The following is an 8283-nucleotide window of genomic DNA, read 5'->3' on the forward strand; positions in this document are numbered from 1 at the left end:
TTGCACATGACATGATATCAAATAGAGAAAATCTTAAAGACCCCACCAAAAAAAAATCTATTAGAACTAATAAATGATTTCAGTAAGGTTGCAGGATACAAGATTAATACACACAAATCTACTGTATTTTTATATATTAACAATGCGCTAATAGCAAAATAAAGAAAACAACTCCACTAATAATTGCAATAAAAAGAATAAAATACCTAGGAGTACATCTAACTTAGGAAGTAAAAGAGGGCTTTGCAAGTGGCTCAGTGGGTAAAGAATCTGCTTGCAATTCAGGAGATGTAGGTTCAATCCCTGGGCTGGGAAGATCCCCTGGAGGAGGAAATGGCAGCCTACTCCAGTATTCTTGTCTGGGAAATCCCATGGACAGAGGAGCCTGCTGGGCTACAGTCCATTGGGTCAAAAAGAGTCAAACATGATTGAAGTGACTCAGCATAAGCAGGAAGTAAAAACCTTGTACTCAGACACTGATGAAAGAAACTGTACTAATAGAGAAATTATACAATGTACTAAGACACTGAGGAAAGAAATTGAAGACTATACAAACAAGTGGAAAGATAAATCATGTTTATGAGATGGAAGAATTAATATTGCTAAGATGCCACTCCCCAAGGAAATCTTAGATTCAATGCAAGTCCTATCAAAATACCAATGACATTTTCCACAGAACTAGAAGTCACTCAGTCGTGTCTGACTCTTTGCGACCCCATGGACTGTAGCCCACCAGGCTCCTTGGTCCATGGGATTTTCCAGGCATGAATACTGGAGTGGGTTGCCACTGCCTTCTCCAGGGGGGGTCTTCCCGACCCAGGAATCGAACCCAGGTCTCCCACATTGTAGGCAGACGCTTTACCGTCCAAGCTACCAGGGAAGCCAGAATAAATAATTCTAAAATTTGTATGGAAATACAAAAGACACTATTGAGAAGGAAAAACAAAGTTAGAGGTATCATGCTGTCTGATTTCAAACTATATTACAAAACTACAGTAATCAAAAAAGTATGGTACTGGCACAACACACACACACTCACACACACACAGATCAAGGGAATAGATTTGAGAGTCCAGAAATAAACTTGCACTTATATGGCCAATTAATATATGACAAAGGAGACAAGACTATACAATGGGGAAAAGACAACCTCCTGAATAAACGGTATTGGGAAAACTGAACAACTACATGCAAAAGAATCAAACTGGACTAATTTTTCATACCATATACAAAAACAAACTCAAAATAGGTTAAAGACTTAAATATAAAACCTAAAAACCATAAAACTCGTAGAAGAAAGCATAGGCAGAAGACATACATATACCAATGGTTGATTCATGCTGATGTATGGCAGAAACCAATACAATATCATAAAGCAATTACCCTTCAATTAAAAACAAATAAATTTTAAATATATATATCCAAAAAGCTTCCCCTCCACAAAAAGGAACAAGAGAACTTTTGGGGATGATGGATGTATTCTTTATCTTGATTGTGGTAATGGTTTCATGGATATATATGTATGTCAAACCTTTACAAACTGTATAATTTAAATATGTGCCATTTATTTTACTTCAATTATATTCAATAAAGCTGTTAAGAAAAATAAAATATAGACAGTATGCTTTTTGAGATCTATTTTGGAAATGCCTTTTGGATATGTTTCCTCAGGCAAGAGAAACAAAAGCAAAAATGAACAAATGGTACTACACCTAACTAAAAAGCTTTTGCACAGCAAAGGAAACTATCAACAAAACAAAAAGGAAGTCTACAGAATGGGAGAAGAGATTTACAAATGATATATCTGATAATACTCAAAATATGGAAAGAACTCATACAACTCAACATCAATAAAACAGCCAATTTTAAATTTGGCAGAGATTTGAATAGACATTTTTCCAAAGAAGGCATACAAACAACCAACAGACATTAAAAAGATCACTAATCATCAGAGAAATGCAAATCAAAACCACAGTGAGATACTATCTCACACATGTCAGAGTGGCTTTCATCAAAAAGACAATAAATAACAAGTGTTGGTGAGGATGTGGAGAAAAAAGAACTTGTGCACTGTTGGTGACATTGTTAACTGGTGCAGTCACTATGGAAAACAGTATGGAGGCTCTTTTAAAAATAGAACTTCCATAGGATTCAGCAACTTCATTTTTAGATATTTACCCAAAGAAAGCAACAATGCTCATTTGAAAAGATACACGCACGCCAACTTTCATTGGAACATTATTTACAATAACCAAGATATGGAAGCAATCTAAGTGCCCATCAATAAATGAATGAAGAAAGATGTGGTATATTTATGCAATGGAATATTATCTGACCATTAAAAATGAAATCTTGCCATTTCTGACCACACGTATGGATCTAGAGGGTATTACGCTAAGTGAACAGTATGACAACTGAGAACTTACAAATGTACAACCTGGATTTAGAAAAGGCAGAGGAACCAGAGATCAAATTGCCAACACCTGCTGAATCACAGAAAAAGCAGGAAAATTTCAGAAAAACATCTACTTCTGCTTCATTGATTACAGTAAATCCTTTGACTGTGTGGATCACAACAAACTGTGGAACATTCTTAAAGAGATGGGAATACCAGACCACCTTACCTGCATCTTGAGAAACCTGTATGCAGGACAAGAAACAACTGTTAGAACCAGACATGTTCTAACTAGAACACTGGACTGTTCCAAATTGGGAAAGGAGTACGTCAAGGCTGTATACTGTCACCCTGCTTATTTAACTTTTCTACAGAGTACATCAAAGTACAATCACAGAAAACTAACCAAACTGATCACATGGATCACAGCCCTGTCTAACTCAATGAAACTATGAGCCATGCTGTGCAGGGCCCCCCAAGATGGACGGGTCATGGTGGAGAGTTCTGACAAAACCTGGTCTACTGGAAAAGAGAATGGCAAACCACTTCAGTATTCTTGCCTTTAGAAGACCATGAACAATATGAAAAAGTAAAAAGACATGACGCTGAAAGATGAACTTCCCAGGTTGGCCGATGCCCAATATGCAACTGGAAAATAACTCCAGATTGAATGAAGAGTCTGAGCCAATGTGAAAATAACACCCAGTTGTGGATGTGACTAGTAAAGTTTGATGCTGTGAAGAACAACGTTACGTGCAAACCTGGAATGTTAGGTCCATTCAGTTCAGCTCAGTTGCTCAGTTGTGTCTGACTCTTTGTGACCCTATGAACCATAGCACACCAGGCCTCCCTGTCCATCACCAGCTCTTGGAGTTTACCCAAACTCATGTCCATTGAGTCAGTGATGGCATCCAACCATCTCATCCTCTGTCGTCCCCTTCTCCTGCCCTCAATCTTTCCCAGCATCAGAGTCTTTTCAAATGAGTCAGCTCTTTGCATGAGGTGGCCAAAACACTGGAGTTTCAGCTTCAACATCAGTCCTTCCAATGAACACCCAGGACTGATCTCCTTTAGGACGGACTGGTTGGATCTCCTTGCAGTCCAACAGACTCTCAAGAGTCTTCTCCAACACAGTTCAAAAGTATCAATTGTTCTGCACTCAGCTTTCTTTATAGTCCAACTCTCACATCCGTACATGACTACTGGAAAAACCATAGCCTTCACTAGATGGACCTTAGTGGTGGTGTTAGGTCCATGAATCAAGGTAAATTGGAAGTGGTCAGACAGGAGATGGCAAGAGCGAGCATCGACATTTTAGGAATCAGTGAACTAAAATGGACCAGAAAGGGTGAATTTAATTCAGATGACCATTATATCTACTACTGTGGGCAAGAATCCCTTAGAAGAAAGGGAGTAACCCTCATAGTCAACAAGAGAGTCTGAAATGTAGTACTTGGGCACAGTCTCCAAAATAACTGAATGATCTCTGTTCATTTCCAAGGCAAACCACTCAATATCACAGTAATCCAAGTCTATGCCCCAATCACTAATGCCAAAGAAGCTGAAGTTGAACAGTTCTATGAAGACCTACAAGACCTTCTAGAACTAACACCAAAAAAAGATATCCTTTTCATCATAGAGGACTGGAATGCAAAAGTAGGAAGTTAAGTGAGTAACAGGAGTAACAGGCAAGTTTGGTCTTGGAGTGCAAAATGAAGCAGGGCAAAGGCTAACAGTTTTGCCAAGAGAACACACTGGTCATAGCAAACACCCTCTTCCAACACAAGAGACAACTCTACACATGGATATCATCAGATTGTCAATACTGAAATCAGATTGATTATATTATTTGCAACTGAAAATGGAAAAGCTCTATACAGTCAGCAAAAACAAGACCAGTAGCTAACTGTGGCTCAGATATTGCAAAATTCAGACTTAAATTGAAGAAAGTAGGGAAAATTGGACCATTCAGGTACGACCTAAATCAAATCCCTATGATTATACAGTGGAAGTGACAAATAGATTCAAGGGATTAGATCTGATAGAGTGCCTGAAGAACTATGTACAGGAGGCAGTGATTAAGACCATTGCCAAGAAAAATGCAAAAAGGCAAAATGGTTGTCTGAGGAGGCCTTACAAATAGCTGAGAAAAGGAGAGAAGCTAAAGGTAAAGGAGAAAAGGAAAGATACACCTATCTGAATTCAGAGTTTCAAAGAATAGCAAGGAGAGATAAGAAAGTCTTCCTCAGTGATCAATGCAAAGAAATAGAGGAAAACAATAGAATGGAAAAAGACTAAAGATCTCTTCAAGAAAATTAGAGATATCAAGGGAACATTTCATGCAAACATAGGCACAATAAAGGACAGAAACAGTATGGACCTAATAGAAGTAGAAGATATTAAGAAGAGGTGGCAAGAATACACAGAAAAACTATACAAAAAAGATCTGAATGACCCAGATAACCACAATGATGTGATCACTCACCTACAGCCAGACATCCTGAGTGTGAAGTCAAGTGGGCCTTAGAAAGCATCACTACGAACAAAGCTAGTGGAGATGATGGAATTCCAGTTGAGCTATTTCAAATCCTAAAAGTTGATGCTGTTAAAGTGCTGCACTCAACATGCCAGCAAATTTGGAAAACTTAGCAGTGGCCACAGGACTGGAAAAGGTCAGTTTTCATTCCAATCCCAAAGAAAGGCAGTGCCAAAGAATGCTCACACTACTGTGCAGTTGCACCCATCTCACACACTGGTAAAGTAATGCTCAAAATTCTCCAAGCCAGGCTTCAACAGTATGTGAACCAAGAACTTCCAGATGTTCAGGCTGGATTTAGAAAAGGCAGAGGAACCAGAGATCAAATTGCCAACATCCGTTGGATCACAGAAAAAGCAAGAGAGTTCCAGAAAAACATTTATTTCTGCTCTATTGACTACACCAAAACCTTTGACTGTGTGGATCACAACAAACTATGGAAAATTCTTTTTCCTTCTTTTTTTTGCTACATGAATTTTTAAAAAGTTATTTATTTTAATTGGAGGCCAATTACTTTGGAATATTGTAGTGGTTTTTGCCATACATTGACATGAATCAGCCATGGGTGTACATGTGCTCACCATCCTGAACCCCCCTCCCACCTCCCTCACCATCTCATCCCTCAGGGTCATCCCAGTGCACCAGCCCTGAGCACCCTGTCTCATGTATTGAACCTGGACTGGCAACCTGTTTCACATATGATAATATACATGTTTCAACGCTGTTTTAGAAAATTCTTAAAGAGATGGAAATACCAGACCACCTCACCTGCCTCCTGAGAACTCTGTATGCCGATCAAGAAGCAACAGTTAGAACTGGACATGAAACGACGACGGACTGGTTCCAAATAGGGAAAGGAGTACGTCAAGACTGTATATTGTCACCCTGCTTATTTAACTTATATGCAGAGTACATCATGAGAAACACTGGGCTGGATGAAGCACAAGCTGGAATCAAGATTACTGAGAGAAATAACAATAACCTTGATATGCATATGACACCACCCTTATGGCAGAAAATGAAGAGGAACAAAAGAGCCTCTTATGAAAATGAAAGAGGAGTGTGAAAAAGCTGGCTTAAAACTCAACATTCAAAAAATGAAGATCATGGCATCCGGTCCCATCTCCTCATGGCAAATAGATGGGGAAACAATGGGAACACTGCAGACTTTCTTTTCTTGGGCTCCAAAATCACCGCAGATGGTGACTGCAACCATGAAATGAAAAGACTCTGCTCCTTTGAAGAAAAGCTATGACCAAACTAGACAGCATGTTATAAAACAGACATTATTTTGCTGACAAAGGTCCATCTAGTCCAAGCTATGGTTTTTCCAGTAGTCACATATGGATATGACAGTTGGACCATAAAGAAAGCTGAGCACTGAAGAATTGATGCTTTTGAACTGTGGTGTTAAAGAAGACTCTTGAGAGTTCCTTGGACTGCAAGGAAATCAAACCAGTCAATCAAAGGAAATCAGTCCTGAATATTCACTGAAAGACTGATGCTGAAGCTGAAACTCCAGTAGTTTGGCCACCTGATAGGAAGAATTGTCTCATTGGAAAAGACCCTGATGCTGGGAAAGATTGAAGGCAGGAGCAGAAGGGGACAACAGAGGATGAGATGGTTGGAGGGCATCACCGACTCAGGAAGCATGAGTTTGAGCAGGCTCCAGGAGATAGTGAAGGACAGGGAAGCCTGGGGTGCTGAAGTCCATGGGTTAGCACAGAGTCGGACATGACTGAGTGACTGAGCAACAACAGGAGCAGTGCTAAGTGAAATTAGACAGAGAAAGACAATGTTACGTTATCTCACTTATATGTGGAAACTAAAAGACAAAATAAATAAAACAAAGCAAAAACAGATTCAGATGCAGAGCAAAAAACAGGTGGTTGCCAGAAGGGAGAGGGCAGAGTAGAGAAAATAGATGAAGGAGATTAAAAGGCAGAAATCTCCAATTACATATCAGACAAATCATGGAAATATAATATACAGCACAGAAATATGGTCAATAAATTGTAATAACTTTAGGGACAGATGGTTACTAGACTTATTGTGGCCATCATTTCATAATATATGTAAATGTCAAATTGTTCTGTAGTCCATCTGAAACTAACATAATAATGTACATCAATTATCTTTAAATTAAATTTTTTATTGATTACCAAAATGATAATAGAAGAATCTTCCTAATGTATAAAACCGCAGAAGTGACAGAGGTAAAGGAAGCAGCCAATAAATTTCAGCAAATTTTTGGAATATAGAAAATAGAGGCACCCCAGTTCAGTCGCTCAGTCATGTCCAACTCTGTGACACCATGGACTGCAGCATGCCAGGCCTCCCTGCCCATCACCAGCTCCCAGAGTTTACCCAAACTCATGTCCATTGAGTCAGTGAGGCCATCCAGCCATCTCGTCCTCTGTCGTTGTCTTCTCCTCCTGCCTTCAATCTTTCCCAACATCAAGGTCTTTTCCAATGAGTTAGTTCTTCACATCAGGTGGCCAAAGTATTGGAGCATCAGCTTCAGCTTCAGCGTCAGTCCTTCCAATGAATATTCGGGACTGATTTCCTTTCCGATTGACTGGTTTGATCTCCTTGCAGTCCAGTATCCAATTAAGCAAGATGGAGCAACAAACTGAAATGTAGCCACACCTGAAATGCCTCCAAACAGAATCAGCAAGGGTGAACTGATTTACCAACCAATAACCCTTAAGAAGGGCTTCCCTGGTGGCTCAGACGATAAAGAACCCACCTGCAATGTGGGAGACCTGAGTTCGATCCCTGGGTTGGGAAGATCCCCTGGAGGAGGGCATGGCAATGCACTCCAGTATTCTTGCCTTAAGAATCCCCAGGGCCAGAGGAGCCTGGCAGGCTACAGTCCATGGGTTAGCAAAGAGTTGGACACAGCTGAGCAATGAAGCCCAGCCCAGCAACGCTTAAGAAGGGCTTCCCAGGTGGCACTTGTGGTAAAGAGCCTGCCTGCCAATGCAGGAGGCATTAGAGACTCAGGTTCAATCCCTGGGTCCAGAAAATCCCCTGGAGGAGGACATGGCAACCCACTCCAGCATTCTTACCTGGAGAATCCCATGGACAGAAGAGCCTGGTGGGACTATAGTTCATGGGGTCACAAAAAGTCAGACACGACTGAAGCAGGCATGCAACCCTTAAGAAGCTCAGGACTTGGGAGTATATCAGGCAGGTGGAGTTAAGGCAAGGAACTGAAAATTAGTGAATGAGCTAAAAGTCTGAAATCATGAGTATCAAGATATCTACCACCACCTGAAAGAACAGTGTCGTTCTCTGAATAAAGTGAGAAGAGACATGGGACTTGGGGATACTAAAGTAGGCGGCAGGG

This window comes from Ovis aries, chromosome 11, assembly GCF_016772045.2.
Source record: "Ovis aries strain OAR_USU_Benz2616 breed Rambouillet chromosome 11, ARS-UI_Ramb_v3.0, whole genome shotgun sequence".
Taxonomy (NCBI): domain Eukaryota; kingdom Metazoa; phylum Chordata; class Mammalia; order Artiodactyla; family Bovidae; genus Ovis; species Ovis aries.